We start from the raw sequence: 21,126 nt of genomic DNA, 5'->3' as shown, positions 1-21,126 counted from the left end.
GCGTATAGAACCCAGCATGCAGACAAAGAGAAACGGCAGACAGGTCTTGTTAAAACCCGGTATGGGTATACTTAATACAACAGTAAAGACAGGTATCCAGGTGTAACGGAAGTCTGTGAGTAATATCCACAGTCACGATGGACTGTGTTGTGAAGTGACTGTGGCAGTAAGAGGTACTGCGAGTTAAACTCATTCCCCGTTAAGACACATAGACACGTTACCAAGAAGTGAATTCACCTCTGGTATAGCCCGCGGTGCAGCCGACCCGGGTTCGAAACTCCCTCGGGGCATCGACATTTAACACAACGCAGAAGGAGTAACATACGATCGTCACACTGGTGCCGTGTGACCTGGATTTCCTGAGGTGGCGTGAGTTTAGGGAGGTGGCGTGAGTTTAGGGAGGTGAGTGTAATAAAGGTCTGTGAGTAATATCCACAGTCACGATGGACGTGTGTTGTGAAGTGACTGTGGCAGTAAGCGGTACTGCGAGTTAAACTCACTCCACCTTAAAAGACACATATACACGTTACCAAGCAGTGAATTCACCTCTTGGTATAGCGATCTGTGATGTCGCCCGTGGTGTGGGTCGATTTACATGAGGGAGAATCTCGTACAGTCCAGGGGCGTGTGCGGGACAGGGCAGTCTGACAGGCAGGGGTCGATAACGTAACGGGTCTCTTGTACAGTCCAGGGAGCGTGTGTGGGGGCAGGATAGTCAGACAGGTATGGGTTGATACACGGGTTACAAGGTAGTCAGCCAGACAGGGGTCAAAACGAGTACACGTCCTCATACGTTCCGGGAAAAAGCAAGGAGAGTTGTCACGCAGGTGGAGGTCAGAACATGTTTATCCAGAGCCAGAGATCAGGGTGAAGAGCCAGGTATAGGACTGCGGGGAAAGGAGGACAACAAAGGGTTAGGCACGGTCAGAGAACAACAGACTAAATAACTATACGAGAGCAGAATAACATGACTAACTGGGAAACTGGGAAGTTATGATCTGGCAGCATCATGACATCTGAGGCGGGGTTATATCACTGACGTAATCGGCCCACAGACGTCAATCAGCTGCTCTGCTGACAGCAGCACATCTGAACTCCATACCAGAGAGAGAGAGAGAGAGAGAGAGAGAGAGAGAGAGAGAGAGAGAGAGAGAGAGAGAGAGAGAGAGAGAGAGAGAGAGAGAGCGCCAGGCAGTGACTGTGACAGCTGTGAGTTTATCTGTGAGCTCAAGCTGCGAGAACATCACCCAAACCAAGGATTCCACTGTTATTTCCATGGCCTGGGAAAGCACAATCAACATGGGCTACTCCCTCCCAAAGCCAGAAACCAGAGAAGTAAGAATCAAACGTCTGATGTCATCAGGTATTTCTGGAGCAGCTCCATTGCCAATGAATGGGAGACTGATTTTGTGGACCTGCATAGTGTTTGTTTGAGTTTCTATTTCCAAATGAGCTTTATTCCATAGTAGTGGTCTCAGTTCTGAAACAGAAACTGTACCCATGCACTCAGAACATCGCCCTGGGTGCTCTCAGTGTCATCTATAAAATCCTTCCCAATTCATTGTCCATGGAGAGGCTTCAGACTGTATAGCTACCTGATGACATCATACATTTGAGAGTTGTTAATTTTTACTAATATTGTTGTACTGAATTTCCAGTCATATCCAATTCATACAATGAAAGACTGTTTAGGGACCCCAGTATGCATAAATATTCAAATAAACCATTTTGAGAAACAGCAAAAATAACTGAATAAATAATGTGTACTGCATGCTAAAAAACTGCATGGTTTTTGCCCAAAACTGCACAGTATTTCGCATAAAGTGGGTATGTCTGTAAAGGGGAGACATCTGGCTACACATAGAACCCATTTTCATTGAGGTCAGAGGTCAAGGGACCCATTTGAAAATGGCTATGCCATTTTTCCTAGAATGACATGCTTGGTAACTATGGATTATCTTTGTAATCGAGTTACATAGATACCAGTATCCTGCTACAGCCTCTGAAAGACAGTAACGGATCCTGTATGTCTCAGAGGGTTAATTCTATGGTCCTGTTCATCTATTTATTGTTGGCAGAAGCATGTTGAACTATCTTACTTACTGCCCTCACCAGAGAAGAAGAGAGTGGAATCCCTGTGAAGGGACCGAAGAGAAGTAACAGAGGTTTGTATTCATAAAATAATTATATTATATTCCTACACTACCTACGCGATGTGAACAATAACTAATACAACACAACGTGGTATTTACAGCTCTGTGCTTTACATAATGTTCCTGTTGTAGTTTGATGTGTTGCCGCAGTGTAGCGTGAGTCATCGCCTGGAAAACATCCGCGATGCTACTGAATGATTATATAAAGACTACGTAGGAACAGAACCAATTGGCAATATTTTGACGTTTTCTTTTAAACCCATGTTATTGTTTTAGACATGTTGGGGAAACATGTCAGTAGCAGGGCAGCAACAAAGGTCTGTTTAGAGCAAACTTTTGGATGGCACCCCAGGTCTGCTTCAGGGCCTCCAGTTCTCTCTCCACTGTTGTTTCTTTGGTTATTCCTCCTCACCCTTCCTTCTGGCATCCAGTGTACCGGCTGCCTTCTCGTGGCGACGGTGGCGATGCTCTCTTGATTCGTCTGAGCTTGTAGTCGTTGATTGGATATGGCGTGAGGCTCCGCGTGTGTGAATACAACTTGGAGAGGTCGCTCTCTGTCAAGTTCCATCTCCGGCGCAATTTAGCTTGGTGTTGATGCAGTACTGCAGGGCGTCCACACGGTGTCTTGGTGCTGTAGTACTGCAGGGCGTCCACACGGTGTCTTGGTGCTCTAGTACTGCAGGGCGTCCACACGGTGTCTTGGTGCTGTAGTACTGCAGGGCGTCCACACGGTGTCTTGGTGCTGTAGTACTGCAGGGTGTCCACACGGTGTCTTGGTGCTGTAGTACTGCAGGGCGTCCACACGGTGTCTTGGTGCTGTAGTACTGCAGGGCGTCGACACGGTGTCTTGGTGCTGTAGTACTGCAGGACGTCCACACGGTGTCTTGGTGCTGTAGTACTGCAGGACGTCCACATGGTGTCTTGGTGCTGTAGTACTGCAGGGCGTCCACACGGTGTCTTGGTGCTGTAGTATTGCAGGACGTCCACACGGTGTCTTGGTGATGTAGTACTGCAGGGTGTCCACACGGTGTCTTGGTGCTGTAGTACTGCAGGGCGTCCACACGGTGTCTTGGTGCTGTAGTACTGCAGGGCGTCCACACGGTGTCTTGGTGCTGTAGTACTGCAGGGCGTCCACACGGTGTCTTGGTGCTGTAGTACTGCAGGGCGTCCACACAGTGTCTTGGTGCTGTAGTACTGCAGGGTGTCCACACGGTGTCTTGGTGCTGTACTGCAGGACGTCCACACGGTGTCTTGGTGCTGTAGTACTGCAGGACGTCCACACGGTGTCTTGGTGCTGTACTGCAGGACAGCATATCTGGATCCAAAACAGCAGCTGCAGGGAAAACGGGTCCTGCGGAAGACAGTGACATTACACATTAAAGATAATATACTAGTTTATATATATTTCTTTATACAGTTTTGTTGAGTATGAGTTGAAGGGTAAGTTAATATGCTACAATAAAGGCGTGTCACGTACCTCCTGACTTGTGTCTGCACCGGTATTGATGCATGACAGTAAGATGTAGCCTAACAAACTAACCTACACTGTAGCACTCAACACTTTGATGAACATTGTTACTCAGCTTATAGAGTTGTACCCTTCCTGATGACTTGTCGTACAGAACTTGTAAGTTGCTTTGGATAAAAGCGTCAGCTAAATGACTAAATGTAAATGTAAATGTAAATGTATGGGGGGCATTAGTCTTTAGGATCACAGACTGTGGCTATAAGCTGCCATTGGCCGACTATTTCAGTTGGAATTCTCCTCCCCTTCCGCTGCCTGTGACACTGTCTTGCGAGGGCACTCTCGCTGCGTCTGGGCATAGCGTCGCCCAGGATGATTGTTATTAGTTTAACAGAAATACAAACAAGCTACAGCGTCTGTCCGTCTCCTATACTGGCACAGTGCTAACGTAGTATGCAGAAAGGTATGGCTACACTAGACCAGGGGTTTCCAAAGTGGGGGTCGCGAGCCGCCGCGGGGGGGGGGGGGGTGTCGCCAGATGATTAAAAAAATAATAATCAGAATATATATATATATATATATATATATATATACATTTTTTAATGCGGTCAGGCCACTGAACTTAGAAGCAGGCCAGGCCAGTGTTTCTAGTTGCAGCAGCGCAATAGTTAGATAACCTAGGTGGGGAACAACCAGGAGATCACTGCAACTCACTATAAAATAATTATAATTAACAAAATCTTTTTTTTTACCTTCTATAATAGTGGGGCTAATAATCGGCTCTCTGACACCGTTATTTGGGGGTCGCGGCCTGAAAAGTTTGGGAACCCCTGCACTATAGGGAGACATCAACACGAACCCTCTGGGTTTATCCGGTTGAAGGATCCTCCTTCAAGGATTCCCCACTTGTGATGCCCCTCTTCACAATCTTTGCTTGCAACTCAGAGATGTATCCGTAATTTTTTTTTATTAAATTTTTATTTTATTTCAGGGCATACATATGCTGTATCTTCTGGCATTTTTCTTGTACAGTCTTCTGAAGCTGTAATTACACATATTTCAACCATTCAATGTCAGTTATTTTCTTATGTATTAATTTGTCAGGAACAATGCAAAAGAAAACATTGTAACAAGTTACACGTTACAATGACAATAACAGGGTATTGCTTGTGGGATTTCTATCCAAGGCTAATTGTGTTATTAATTATAAAAACTGGCAAATTTGAGCCTTGCATATAAATAAACCACTAGCATACAATGATTGTAAAAAGCGTGTGTGCCAAGTCCTGCGTGAGGTTTTGATAATGATGTGACTCGCATGATCAACTATGTTGTATACATAATGTGAGGAAAAACGTCCTGATTTTGTTTGCCTCTCACAGATGATTGTGTTGGAATACAAACGTCTACACACGACCTTCCAAATTTCATAGTACTACTGTAGGTCTCTCAGTTGTGTTTTTAATCTCTTCCAGAGATGGGTCTAAGGGCTAACCGGAGTCACCCCTATTATGAATAGTTTCCCCCATCAAGATAAGGCCCTACTGTGTGTTCTTCCAGCCTTATGTTCCCCCAGGCCTATACATCCCCACAGTACAGGTATGGCCATTCCCTGATGCTGATGCACATAATGTGGTGTTGCCCCCCCCCCCCCCCGTCCTATTGCTGCAGTACTAATGCAGTACTAATATTGATCTTTGATCATCTTGGTTTCAGTGAGTTGAGAACAAGGACCATATACATATACATATATAATAGTACATAATAATAATAATAATAATAATAATAATAATAATAATAATAATAATAATAATAATAATAATAATAATAATAATAATAATAATAATAATAATAATAATAATAACAATAATAATAACAACAGATAACAGGGCAGCCAGAGCAGTCGTCCAATCAACTTCACACTTGCCAGGTTGCTTGCATGGGACCTGAAGAAGTCCTGTGCATGATTCTGTGCAATGTAGACACGGTAGCACGTCCAATAATAAACATAGGGCTGTGGGAACGTAGGGCTGTGGGAATGCAGACACGCTCCAGGCTAAACACCTCTCCTGACCTCAACCCAGACGCCTCATTAGACCCTCTAGTCTGGAGCAGCCTCAGACTCTGCCACCAGGACACAAGACGTCAGGCAGTCTGAGCTGGAGGAGGACGAGGGAATGTTTGATCCAGACATGCAATAGCTTTGCATTTCATCACTTGTCTTCCCTTGAGGGAGAGAGTGGGATATCAGCAGTGTTGTATGGGCCGGGCGCTCCCCTGGTACACATAGTGGAGTGGGCGTCATTGTGGTTCTGGTTCTCATTGTGCGGTTTTGGGGCGATTTGTAATTGATCACTCCCTGCTCTTGTGTTTGGCTGGCTTCGAATGATGCCTAGCAGGGAGTGATTTAGAAACAGAGCCTTCTGACGCCAAAGTAAAATCTGTTTTTATTCATGCTCAATAAAATTCTTATTTCAATGCGTGAGTTGTCTTAACTGAAACGGTGTGAAGCCTCAAGCCTGTGGAGCTAGTTCAGGCAGTCCACTGGAGTGGCGCTGCATCGACACCAAGTGCATGCTGCACACATTACGTCATATAATAGGCAGCCTTATTTAAACTGCAGCAAGCTAGCGGCACGGTGGTGTAGTGGTTAACACTGTCGCCTCACAGCTAGAAGGTCCTGGGTTCGATTCCCGCTTGGGGACCAGGTTGCCGCGTTGCCAGGTACCCAGGTGGGGTATCTCCCGGCCCTTTCTGTGTGGAGTTTGCATGTTTTCCCCCCGTTCTTGCAAGGGTTTCCCCTCCCAATGAGATACACCCAATGGAAAAACATGCACAACAGATCGCTAACGCTGGGAAAAGTGCAGAGAGACATTTCATCGGCGACTCAGTGCATGGGTGTGTGTTCCTGTGGGTCGCCCATCTCGCATGTGTGTGTGTTAATCCGCATGACAATTACCGACTTCTTAAAGCTCCATGTCTTATTCTCTGATGCCTGTTTACCCGCTGCTGCTTGCTACCTGCTGCCTCCACCCTGCTGCTGCTGCTTGCTGCCTCCACCCTACTGCTGCTACTTGCTGCCTCCACCCTGCTGCTGCTACTTGGTGCCTCCACCATGCTGCCTCCACCCTGCTGCTGCTACTTGCTGCCTCCACCCTGCTGCCTCCACCCTGCCGCTGCTACCTGCTGCCTCCACCCTGCTGCTGCTACTTGCTGCCTCCACCCTGCTGCCTCCACCCTGCCGCTGCTACCTGCTGCCTCCACCCTGCTGCTGCTACTTGCTGCCTCCACCCTGCTGCTGCTACTTGCTGCCTCCACCCTGCTGCTGCTACTTGCTGCCTCCACCCTGCTGCTACTTGCTACCTGCTGCCTCCACCCTGCTGCTGCTACTTGCTGCCTCCACCCTGCTGCTACTTGCTACCTGCTGCCTCCACCCTGCTGCTGCTACTTGCTGCCTCCACCCTGCTGCCTCCACCCTGCTACCTGCTGCCTCCACCCTGCTGCTACTTGCTACCTGCTGCCTCCACCCTGCTGCTGCCTCCACCCTCCACCCTGCTGCTGCTACCTGCTGCCTCCACCCTCCACCCTGCTGCTGCTACCTGCTGCCTCCACTGGAGAATTATCCAGCGCCTTTCCTACAGAGATATTATTATTATTATCATTATTATAGGGGCACTTATTATACAAGCATTATTTATCAATTTATCATCTGGTGCCACCTAGTGGGCGTTTACTGCAACTGTAGGACGCCAGGGGACTGAGATATGAACAGGTGAGACTGAATCAGCGTCTGTGTGACGCACTATTTAAGAGACACTCTTGACCATAGGCTGTAAGGTGAAAAGCCCTGTGGGCGAACTCGGACTGGCCAACGGTACGTTGCATTGTATGCGCCGTTAATATCCGCATTTATCCTTTGATTCATATATCTAGTTACTAATTGATGCCGTTTATTTCCTTTCCTTTGTATAGGTAAATAATCTGACTACTGACCGATGATAAATACTACTGACTGTATCGACTCTGCTGGCTAAGTGCTACTACTACTGGCTAAGTGCTACTACTACTGGCTAAGTGCTACTACTACTGGCTAAATGCTACTACTGCTGGCTAACTGCTAAACAAGTACTACTATCTACAGACTTAAGCTGCTACCAGCTACCAGCTAACCGCTTGCTTGATTGACCACCTGGTGATGATGGCATGACAGTTATCCAAATAACAGAATGTTTGGACATGGAGTCCGAATAAATGAACATTCTTGCAAAGTCCGAATTGTTTCTTTTGGTTCAATTTATAAGTCGTTCGCCTACACCCTTCCAATGGGGACATTTAGTTGACTCATTGACTGAGACCGCTAGATAATTGGACAATTATTTACCGTACGCGCCCCACTATTGGAATCGCCGTATTCCGCCCACATGCTGGTTGCTTGAAGTGGTGGGGTCGCCGAATTCCATCCAATGTTAATGCTAAACGCTAGCCATTAGCCAACCAATGCTAATACTGCTAGCCACCAATGCTAACGCTGTTAGCCAAAGACTGCTAACACTGCTAGCTGCAAATGCTAAACGCTAGCCATTAGCCAACCAATGCTAATACTGCTAGCCACCAATGCTAACGCTGTTAGCCAAAGACTGCTAACACTGCTAGCTGCCAATGCTTAACGCTAGCCATTAGCCAACCAATGCTAATACTGCTAGCCACCAATGCTAACGCTGTTAGCCAAAGACTGCTAACACTGCTAGCTGTTAATGCTAAACGCTAGCCATTAGCCAACCAATGCTAATACTGCTAGCCACCAATGCTAACGCTGTTAGCCAAAGACTGCTAACACTGCTAGCTGCCAATGCTAAACGCTAGCCATTAGCCAACCAATGCTAATACCGCTAGCCACCAATGCTAACGCTGTTAGCCAAAGACTGCTAACATTGCTAGCCACCAATGCTAACACTGCTGGCCACCAATGCTAGCTAAAGAACATTATCATTGACACCTATGCCTTGGCTGTGTTGAATTAAGCAATTACGTTGTTGCTCCAAACGCTGTGAACATTATCATTGACACCCATGCCTTGGCTGTGTTGAACTAGGCAACTACATTGTTGCTCCAAACGCTGTGAACATTATCATTGACACCCCTATGCCTTGGCTGTGTTGAACCAAGCAACTACGTTGTTGCTCCAAACGCTGTGGACATTATCATTGACACCCCTATGCCTTGGCTGTGTTGAACCAAGCAACTACGTTGTTGCTCCACACGCTGTGAACATTATCATTGACACGCCTATGCCTTGGCTGTGTTGAACTGTGCAATTATATTGTTGCTCCAAACGCCGTGAACGGTACTATTGATGAGCCGACCTAAAGTGACTATGTTTCTTCAGACAGTCTTGAATTTGCTCTTCACGTCGTGAACTGTACTATTAATGAATTAACCAAAAGCTGTAACGGTGCTCACCAACTCTATCCTACTTGCTCACTCACATTGTGGTCATTACCAGGTTTCAAGTGAGTGAAGCGAAGCTACATTGACCCACTATATGGTCCCGTCATTATCCCCTGCTGGGAACAGTGTCATTGTAATCACACTGCTACACGCCAACTGTACAACTGTGCTTCTGACTGTTAACCCCATTGTTTACTACTGCCTGTGACCAGTGACTCAGCCGCAAAACGAGCTCCAGTTGGGGCAACGGCTGACTGGGAAAAGATGGAGGGTGTAGATGTGGAAGAGCTAAAGAAGAGGCGTACTGCGGCGCAGACAGCTTTCACAAGGAGAGCCAACCAGGTAGCTGACAATGTTGACACCGCATCGCCAGCGGAGCTGGTCAACGACAAGAAAGCTCTTCAAGTAGAGTTTGCTAAGCTCGTTGACACGACGGGAGACTATGTTGGAGCATTGGAGGAGGCCGACGGAGCCGCACCTGCTACCGTGATAGCCGACGCCACAGCAAAGAAAGACGCGAGCAAGCAGAGGAAAGCGGCACTGGAGAAGAAGATCTTCTCGGAGGTATGGTCCCGCTTCGTTCAGCCAGAGCTAGGCCCCCTTGAAGTGGAGTTCAAGGAGGCCTTGGAAGAGACAAAGAGACTCAGCACCCAATGGGCACCCAAAGACAAAAGAGCGTTGGAGGGGAACAAATTGGAGAGGAGACTCAACGCCTTTGAACAGATGGTGAGAGAGTGGAGATACTTTCTTCCAACTCCCAACATAGCTGAATTGGGGAAGCGGTACAGGCACCTAGACGAGGAAAGAGCAGCACTAATGGACAGGTGGTCGACCCTCCTAGAGCCTGGAGGAAAGGGCGGCGTTGAGCTGGACGACGAGGATGAAGAGGAGGAAAAGGTACACGACGTTGAAAGGGATGGCGACATGACCAGCCCACCTGGCGTCGCCAGGGACGCTCCTCAACATGCCACTGAAGCTGACCCCTCCCCGTCCGCCGACGATAAAGGTGCGGTCGCTCATGCCCATTCACCTCCCCAGTGTAACAGCGGTCAAGCAGAGGGCGCTTATGGAAGCCCTCCCTTGCCTCCCGGCAGCCATGAGGAGGCCTCCAACGCCGTCCATCTCCAGTATGGAGTAGGGACCGCAGGAAGTGGGCCTCTCCATCATGTTGGAAGGCAATCACCCCCACAGGTAAGACAACCCAGCAGGGAACCCCGTTTCAGTTCATCCGTCACCATCTATATTCATGCCAACCCCACTGACATGCCTCAGTCACGAGGTGACCGCGCCACGCCACCAGGTGATGAGGGCGCAACGCAGGAAGGTCTCGCTCACCACAGAGACCACCAGGGGGCCCGACCTAGGATCAAGCTCGCCGCCATCAATCTACCCAAATTCTGTGGGGACAGAAGGACCTATTGGCGCTGGCGGGATAACTGGGAGGACCTCCAGGCGCTGGCAGAACCCTCAGGTTTACCAGTGTGTAAACTGTATCACCTACTGGACAGTGTGGAAGAGCCACTGAGGAAGAAGCTTGGGCTGGATCGCTGCAGAACCGCGGATGACATCTTCAGGCTCCTAGACAACCGCTTTGGGGACAGGAGCGTGACCGCAAGCCTGATCCTCAAGGACCTGGAAGAAGTGCCTGCAGTGCGAAGCAGCCAGCCTAGGCCGATGATAGACCTGGTCCAGGCAGTGGAAACCGCACTGTATGACCTGAAGGTCCTTGGAATGGAGGATGTTATCAAGAACCACTTAACTGTCGCCGCCATAGAGAGGAAGCTGCCTATAGGCATGAGAGAGAAGTGGATCTCCTACGAGCGTGACCCCGCAAATGGCGTCACGCCCAGAAGCTACTTCGACAGGCTCTTGTCATTCCTGAAAGGACAGGAAAGGATCCTCGAGAGGCTAGCACAGCTGGAGATCGGAACCACCCACGCTGGCGATAGACCAACCCAGCGTGAGATGCTGAGCGACAGAGGTAGTGAAAGACAGTCATTTACCAGAACAACAGTGAGTGATGTCAGGAGGGAGTCCCAGAGGGACCCGTGCACCATGTGTGGAGACAAAGCACATGGAGGGAGACTTTACTTCTGCCCGGCCTTCAAGAAGGCTTCATTGACGGAGAAGAGAGCCCAGGTGAAAAAGGCAGGGATGTGTGCCAAATGTCTCGATTATCACGGGGTTGACAGCGGGTGCAGGGAGAGATCCTTCTGCCATGAGGAAGAGTGTGTGGAAGAGGACGGCCCTGTCGAGCATCATTTCCTCCTCTGCCCCAAGACGCAAGGGAGGAGTGAAGCAACCGAGGAGCCACGAGCTAGGAGAGGACCCCAAGGCCTGACAGAGATGCAGGAGGAAGTCATCGCTGGGTTTGCGCTCCAAATGGAAGCATTCAAAAAGGCCTTCACGAACAAAACAACCTCCAAAGTGTGCGCCAGCAAGAGCCTGTTGGACAAAAGCGGCATAAAAGATACCCAGTCCTCATGATGCTCATGGATGTCACAACACGAGGAGGAGACTGTGTTGGAGTGTTGATGGACCTCGCCTCCGACACCAACTATATCACTCACAGAGCCGCCAAGAGACTCGGGCTGACCGGCGAGCCAATCACACTGGTCGTGTACGGTGTTGGGAAGATGGCAGTCAAAGTCGATACCAAGAGGTATGTGGTGGCGATCAAGGTATGGACCCCGAAGGGGACCTCAAGGTGCCATGAGATGCTCTGCTATGGCCTTGAGGACATTGCCAAGGTGGACCGAGTGGTGGACTCTGAGCAGCTGGAGCTGTTCTTCCCACGTGTCCAGCCAGGAGAACTTACCCAGCCCGAGACCATCGACCTGCTCATCAGCGCCCGGGAAGGTCGCTTAGTCCCACAAAGAGTGGGGAGAGTCGGCGATCTGGTGCTGTGGGACGGCCCGCTGGGCAAGACTGTGAGTGGTGCGTATCCAGACCTCTTTGAGGGGGTAGAGTTGACGGCACGCCAATCATTGACCCACTTCGCGCACTCCATGGGGACGAAGGCCGTCGAAGTGAAGAAGCACCTCGCGGTAGACCTGACCGAGAATGGCCGCCCGCCTGGAGCGAAGGAGCAACCAGCATCACTCCCTAACGACCATAGAATCTCACAGTCGGCACTCCTGAGAACGGAGAAAGCCTCAGGAGGGACCTCGCATGGCGTTGAGCCTACACCAGACAGGCCCGGTCTGGTCAAGGTGGGAGGCGTAACGCCACAGAAGCCAAACCAAAGACACTGGTCCAAAAACGCCCCAAGAGGGACCCCGAGTGGAAAGGAGCCTACACCAGGCTGACCCGGTCTGGTCAAGGTGGGAGGCGTAACGCCACAGAGGCGAGACCAAGGACACTCGTCCAAAAGCGCCTCGAGAGGGACCCCAAGTGGAAAGGAGCCTACACCAGGCAGACCCGGTCTGGTCAAGGTGGGAGGCACAGCGCCACGGAGGCGAGACCAAAGACACTGGCCCAAAAATACCTCAAGAGGGGCCTCAAATGCAAGGAAGCCCACACCAGGCAGGCCCGGTCCTGCAAAATGGGATGCATTGACGGGCAAGGAACGCCAAAACACGTCCGATGAACTATGCCTGGCTGGGCAGGAAGGAGAAGCCCACAGGGCCAACCACGAGGGCGTTGCTGAAACCCTCTCACAATTGAGGAACAATGACCGAGTCAAGGACGTCGAAAGTCGCCTGTTTCTGGCACAAAGAGAAGGACGTCGAAAGTCGCCTGTTTCTGGCACAAAGAAGGACGTCGAAAGTCGCCTGTTTCTGGCACAAAGAAGGACGTCGAAAGTCGCCTGTTTCTGGCACAAAGGATGTCGAAAGTCGCCTGTTTCTGGCACAAAGAAGGACGTCGAAAGTCGCCTGTTTCTGGCGCAATTGAGGACGCTGAGGATTGCCTGTTTCTGGCACGATTGAGGATGTCGTGGATTGCCTGTTTCTGGCACAACTGAGGACGTCGAGAATCGCCCGTTGCCGACATAACTTACGTAGTTTTCACGGACGCCGTTGAGCTACCACTGTAGATAGAACGAGAGTTGTATCTTTTCTTTTGTTTCCCTTTAAATATAAGTACATTTGTATGGGTAGAACAATTTGTATGGTTTGGGTAGTTTTCTGAGCCCTTACGGCCAGAATACTAGGTGGGAGGTGGAGAATTATCCAGCGCCTTTCCTACAGAGATATTATTATTATTATCATTATTATAGGAGCACTTATTATACAAGCATTATTTATCATCTGGTGCCACCTAGTGGGCGTTTACTGCAACTGTAGGACGCCAGGGGACTGAGATATGAACAGGTGAGACTGAATCAGCGTCTGTGTGACGCACTATTTAAGAGACACTCTTGACCATAGGCTGTAAGGTGAAAAGCCCTGTGGGCGAACTCGGACTGGCCAACGGTACGTTGCATTGTATGCGCCGTTAATATCCACATTTATCCTTTGATTCATATATCTAGTTACTAATTGATGCCGTTTATTTCCTTTCCTTTGTATAGGTAAATAATCTGACTACTGACCGATGCTAAATGCTACTGACTGTATCGACTCTGCTGGCTAAGTGCTACTACTACTGGCTAAGTGCTACTACTACTGGCTAAGTGCTACTACTACTGGCTAAATGCTACTACTGCTGGCTAACTGCTAAACAAGTACTACTATCTACAGACTTAAGCTGCTACCAGCTACCAGCTAACCGCTTGCTTGATTGACCACCTGGTGATGATGGCATGACAGTTATCCAAATAACGGAATGTTTGGACATGGAGTCCCAATAAATGAACATTCTTGCAAAGTCTGAATTGTTTCTTTTGGTTCAATTTATAAGTTGTTCGCCTACACCCTTCCAATGGGGACATTTAGTTGACTCATTGACTGAGACCGCTAGATAATTGGACATCCACCCTGCTGCTGCCTCCACCCTGCTGCTGCTACTTGCTACCTGCTGCCTCCACCCTGCTGCTGCTACTTGCTACCTGCTGCCTCCACCCTGCTGCTGCCTCCACCCTGCTGCTGCTACCTGCTACCTGCTGCCTCCACCCTGCTGCTGCCTCCACCCTGCTGCTGCCTCCACCCTGCTGCTGCTACTTGCTACCTGCTGCCTCCACCCTGCTGCTGCTACCTGCTGCCTCCACCCTGCTGCTGCTACCTGCTACCTGCTGCCTCCACCCTGCTGCTGCTACCTGCTACCTGCTGCCTCCACCCTGCTGCTGCTACCTGCTACCTGCTGCCTCCACCCTGCTGCTGCCTCCACCCTGCTGCTGCCTCCACCCTGCTGCTGCTACTTACTATCTGCTGCCTCCACCCTGCTACCTGCTACCTGCTGCCTCTACCCTGCTGCTGCTACCTGCTACCTGCTGCCTCCACCCTGCTGCTGCTGCCTGCTACAGTACCTGCTGCCTCCACCCTGCTACCTGCTGCCTCCACCCTGATACCTGCTGCCTCCACTCTGCTGCTGCTGCCTCCACCCTGATACCTGCTGCCTCCACTCTGCTGCTTGCTACCTGCTGCCTCCACCCTGCTGCTGCCTCCACCCTGATACCTGCTGCCTCCACCCTGATACCTGCTGCCTCCACTCTGCTGCTTGCTACCTGCTGCCTCCACCCTGCTACTGCCTCCACCCTGATACCTGCTGCCTCCACCCTGATACCTGCTGCCTCCACCCTGCTGCTGCTGCCTCCACCCTGATACCTGCTGCCTCCACTCTGCTGCTTGCTACCTGCTGCCTCCACCCTGCTGCTGCTGCTGCCTCCACCCTGATACCTGCTGCCTCCACCCTGATACCTGCTGCCTCCACCCTGCTGCTGCTGCCTCCACCCTGCTGCTGCTGCCTCCACCCTGATACCTGCTGCCTCCACCCTGCTGCTGCTGCCTCCACCCTGATACCTGCTGCCTCCACCCTGATACCTGCTGCCTCCACTCTGCTGCTTGCTACCTGCTGCCTCCACCCTGCTACTTGCTACCTGCTGCCTCCACCCTGATACTTGCTACCTGCTGCCTCCACCCTGATACCTGCTGCCTCTACCCTGCTACTTGCTACCTGCTGCCTCCACCCTGCTGCTTCATGCTGCTGCTGCTTGCGCAATGCTTTTCTCTTTTGTTTTGCTCCCACCATGGGAGCGTGTCTATGTTCCCACAGATCCCTGGAAACTGTTTTTACTTGTTCAGAACATCTGGTTCCACCAGCACCAAGCAATGGGTGAAATAAATTCATTGGATTTCCTGGCGGCGGGGGGTGGTTGGGGGGGGTTATGGGTTAAGGAGGGGGGGGGGCAATAGGGAATGGCCATACCTGTGCCGTGAGGATGTAGGCCTGAGGGAACATAGGGCCTAATATTGATGGGAGGAAAATGACATAGGCAGGGGCGATTCTAGGATTTTTTTTAAAATAAGGGGGCCAAGGGGGACCAAGAACTAGTATGGAGGGGCACTGGTATAATACATATTTATGTCTGAAATATGGAAAAACAGACGGCTTCCAGTGCTGCACCTCAAGAGGCATCAAATCCTGGTTGATCTGATCTATGGCTGTCTTAGTTTTGAGCCTCATCTGGAGTTCATGCCAACTCGTCATATTAGTAATGTGAGTCTTTGAATACTCATGTTCCTTTAAATTACTTGCTATGTTCTTCCAATTTCAAACCCCCCCTTTGGCAAGTGCATTGTCCTGTTTTCCAAACAGTTTGCACGCAAAACAGAAGACTGAGTCTGTGCTAACTGAATACAGAAGCCATGTTCGCTGTATTTTCTCCCCATTTTTCATTATCATGTTGTAGTTTTCCTTTGTACATCTATGAGGATTTCTCTCAAAGTTCTGGGGGAAAACAATATCTTTGACCTGTATTGATCCCCTTGATACCACATTGTTGGGTATGACCTATGACACTTGGCCATAGTACAGGGTCTTCTGAGGTCAAACCTTTAGTGGTGGTGGTGATACTGCTGCTTGTAGAGGTGGGTGAGATGTCATCTTCATGATGGGCAGGTGTTGATTGATTGATTGATTGAAAACTTTATTAACAGATTGCAGAATGGGTACAGTACAGTACAGCTCTATACATACAATTGTTAAGGGGATGCAGACCAGAGAAAGACTTTCATCTTGTTTACATCAGGGTCCCCCATTTTCAATTCATCATAACATATATGATATGTCGACATACAGATAGACAGTACTGCTACATCTATACATTTATGACATACCAGATTTGCAAATACCGTACTGTTTGTGATACGAAAAGAGTCCAGAAAAGAGAGTATATACATTTGACGCAGAAACTGTACATTGGAGGAGGTTGGGTAGGTGGGGGGGGGGGGGGGGGGGGGGGGGGGTCTCACTGAAAGTGGATGTTGATGGACAGGGTTCCTGCAGGTTTCAACAGGTTACATTTAACAATTTTAAGACCTATCTGAATTTTTACAGCCCAAAATTCTGATTATTAAATGTAAGACTTTAAGAATCCTAGACAAACAGTTATGAATATCAACACTTTTTTTTTTGTATTTTATTTTTTAATAATTTTTTAAACAAACATATAAACAAACATGACAACACACGATAAGATATACAAGCATTAATTGTCAGGGCACATCCAATGAGATCACCTTTTGGTTAGTTGTTTTATATAAGATATACCCATAATACCTGTTATCTAAAAAAAAAAACTACACACATATGCTCAGCTCGAACCCCCCCCTCCCGGACCCCACCTTGAGAAGTACCTCCACTATCCCTCGCACCTAACCAGACACTACCATTATAAGCTAGCTTTTATTCTCTCCACCACTTCTAACCACATTGACATTTTGGATTCATTGAGACCCAGAATTCTTGCTGTAGATATTTCATGGTAAATTACATCGAGATATGTAAGAAACCAAACTTTACGGCACATTTTTTCCGGTTGAAACCAGCGTGATGCGAATATCAACACTTTGAAAGGGATCATCCCCCTCGGCTGCGGTATATCCTCCTGCACATTATAGGCAGGAGGTGGGGTGCCAAAATACTTCAATAATGACCCTATAGGAGAGATAAGAAAATTATATAATTATAGTAGAAAGCATTGCATTCATCATAGCTTAAAATGACAAGAACAGCTAGCTAAGTTAATATATTATGCTCATCACCAACAGTGTTTATGAGCTTTTGAAAAGTGCATATTTTTCACAAAATGAAGCAATGAGACACTAGACATGTTATTGTGAAAAACTGAGTGTTCCTGTCCTTTACAGTTAGCTAGCTAGGATAGTCAAGTCAAGTCAAGAGTTTTATTTGTCACGGCATACAAGCATACAGTGAAATGTGGGAGGTCATGCCCGCAGCGATTGTGCAATAATACAAGTAATAATAATAAGACATTTGTGCAATAATACAAGTAATAAGAATAAGACATAACAGGTATAATGTACATAAAGTTTACAAAGCATGGTAAAAGACATGCTAAGGTCCTGCGATAGTGCAATACAATGTTAGCTACGGATGAGGCACTGGGTCTTATGTACACTACTATACAATACTATACTATACAATCTACAGTTATACTATATATCCTTATGCTATCTTGCTATATCCATCGATTTACTATACAAGACCCACTCCTGTTTTTTTTTTTAAGTGACCTTTTCATTTTAACTTACAAAATAACGTGAGACCTAGCTAGATAGCTAACGTTAGCTGGAGAGTTTTAAAGTATCTCAATAATAATAATGGATTGGATTTATATAGCGCTCTTCATGAAACCCCAGTGACCCCAGAGCGCTTACAGAGTCCATTATTAGTTCATACACAGTCATACCGGTGGTGGTAAGCTGCAATTGCAGCCAGAGCTGCCCTGAGGCAGACTCACGGAAGCGTGGCAAATAATCATCGCCTACGGCCCCTCCGACCACCACCAACCAAGTGTCTTGCCCAAGGACACAACGGCAGTGGGATGGACATGGGCTTGAGCGGGATTCGAACCACCAACCCTTTGATCATTGGACGACCCGCTCTACCCCTGAGCCACGCCGCCCCACCCATTAATTAAGGCTATATCATTACTAAACAATTTTCCTAGTGTTAGTGAATCACACAGCCACAGAACGAGATCTAGCATAGCAAACCTGCATCCTCCAAGGTGTAGAACAAAGATGGGACAGTGCTCATTTGCTCACAAAGGAGCACAGGAGTGGAATGAGTTGCCTTTGACCAGAGTAACTAAGGAAGGTTCTAGTTTTTAATGTAGTGTAGTTTTAGTGTATCTGTACATTTTGTATATTGTATTTGTATATTTTATTAATAATGTTGTATTTTACGTTTTAATTCTATTTTTAGCAATATACTGTAGGCTGATGGTAATACATGTTTATGTAAATACCATGTGCTGCTGAGACCAAGGACCACAATGGAAATAAGTCTGTGACTTTTTTGTGCTATCCTTGATAATTTTAGGATGCATGACTTGTTGTAACATGTAATGTATTTTAATAATTGTCAAATAAACTAAACTAAACTAAAACAACAGCATTCAGTTATTTGCTTAATTGTCTGCTCTACTTACAGTTACCACTGTCTTTCTTTCTTTTTCCTCCTCATCTTTTTTTCTGCTCCAGATGGATAAGTCCTCTTTACTTAGCTTGTTTATACGTCAATCCTGACTTCAGGGGCGTCGTTTTGGTATGGTAAGGTATGGCACTCGCATTATATAATTTTTTATTAATGTTTTTTTAATTGTAATTAAAAATCCGAATGTTGATTTAGAATTCGAATGTCAGCATTATGAACCAGGCTTCGAAGCTTCGAACTATTCGGTACAGCCCTAGCATGTTTTGATATTGTCAATTATCTCAATTTTACTAGGTAACTTTTACTAGGTGCCTAACTTTAATATGCCACAAAAAAAAGGAAAATGGACATAATGGAAGTTTTTTGGTCAAAGGGCAGCAGAGACAAGTGATACAGGGACATATACAAGGTCTTACAATGGCTTCGTGATTATAACAGTGCAGTTCAGCATTCAGTAACCCATACTTATTGTGAACGTGTTTTTGATACTACATTCTGTTGAACACATACCTCAAAACCGTATACCTAAGGAAAATTGGCTCAATTGCAAGACAAATAATAGACAGATTATGATATTACATTCTGCTCAGCATAATTTGTATGCAAAATATTGTGGTTCCCTGCTTTAGTCTGTTCACATATTTATATACTAAATGCTTTTGTAGTCCTGTGTCATACCTAAATGTCATATAAGTGAATTGTATAGAAACAACTCACCAAAAGTGACTATTGCACAACTGATTTGACAAAAAAATCCACCAAGGGGGGGGAACCCTTCACCCACCCACCCTCCCTCCTTGCCATACCTTGGCTTTTACTGAAATGACGCCACTGCCTGACTTCTAATGCTGGCTCAAAGTTTCATTTTCACGTGAAGTATACTATTTTAATATTTTTTTCATAATTTCTTTTAAGGTGGTTTCCTACTGTCATTTCATTGCATATCATCCATTGATGTTTAAGGCAGATTGCAGAAGGAATTTCAGTCACTTTTGTAGAGTAGCCTACATACATTGTGTCAGCCCTCGGGGGGCCCCCTACTGACCCTGTTCAGAAGCATCGCCTCTGGCGGTAGGATACATTCCGAATAGAATTACAGAGAAGTCCCCTGTACCAGAGTGCTATGGTTTAAATTCACATCAGCTCACGCCAATAGAGGCACAGAGGGGGCCAATCTGATTTCAGCACGGGCAATTGCCCCTGTGGCCCGAGTGCTGGATTCGCCCCTGAACATAGGGCTGAGGGAACATAGGACCTAATCTTGATGGGAGAAACATTTCTTAGAAATGGAGGAACATAGGGCTGAGGGAACGGGAACATAGGGCTGAGGGAACATAGGGCTTACTTTGGGGGGATATCCTTGGGGGAACATAGGGCCTACTTATTATTTATTTATTTATTTTTAAGTTTTTTTTGTATCCTTTTTTATTTATTTATTTATTTTGTATCCACTTTTTCTCCCCATTTTCTATTTTTCTCCCATCCCAATTTCGTATTATCCAATTCTTCCCTCCCCTGTCTTGAGCGTTGCTAGACTATGCCTCCCACAGGTCGGTTGTAGTGAGGACAGAAGCTCAAACTCTCAGTGGCGAGGAGTAACGCCTGGGAGGCTCACTCTGCTCCCGTCACTTCCTGCTTCCGTCGCACCGGCGTCACCAAACCGACCTGTAGGAGTCGCTGTCCACAACGTCCAATCCCCACCCACCGGCTTTCCCACCCTCTAACACTTGCCAATTGTGTTAGTATGAACGACCGGCCAGCCGGTAGCAACGCCGAGAGCTGGGCTCGAACCCAGCGTCTCCTGCGTTAGAGGCGAGCGCCTTGCCCACTGCGCCAATCAGCCGTCCCTCATAGGGCCTAATTTTGATGGGGGAAAATGTTCCTAGGAATGGGGGGGACATAGGGCTGTGGGAACATAGGGATGACCCCACCACCCCAGCACCCACCTGTGGACTTTGCTTCTCTGTGGTCCAAGAAGCACATGGCTTTATATGGTTCCCCCTAGCTTCTTTTTTGTAATTGATCACTCCCTGCTCTCATGTTTGGCTGACTTTAAATGGTGCTTAGCAGGGAGGGATTTAGAAGCAGAGCCTCAATGGCAAGAAAATATGTTTATGGTCATGCTCAATAAAATGTTTATTTCAATACATGAGTTGTCTGACTGAAATCTCCATCAAGATCTCTCGCATTTAAACTCGGTCCCTGGAAAACGTTTGAAAATGCTCAGGATTACACATTATTCAAGAGTCTTTGCATCATTATGATTATTTTGTCCTGCTAATGAGTCGTAACATCAAAGTCACTGATTTGGCTTGCACCCTCGTTTTTTATTATTATTATTATTATTATTATTATTATTATTCCCACATTGTATTTCTTCACCAAATTGTTGCCCACTTCAACACCTATTTTACATCTGACATCCTTGTTGGGGAGGGGGGGGGTCTCATTCAATTGGTCATCTAAGGCTCCGTTCACACTGCAAGCTTTAGTACTCAA

The sequence above is a fragment of the Notolepis coatsorum genome (genome assembly GCF_963971535.1).
Source record: "Notolepis coatsorum genome assembly, chromosome: 9".
Lineage (NCBI taxonomy): Eukaryota > Metazoa > Chordata > Actinopteri > Aulopiformes > Paralepididae > Notolepis > Notolepis coatsorum.
Note: the sequence above shows the minus strand (reverse complement) of the source record.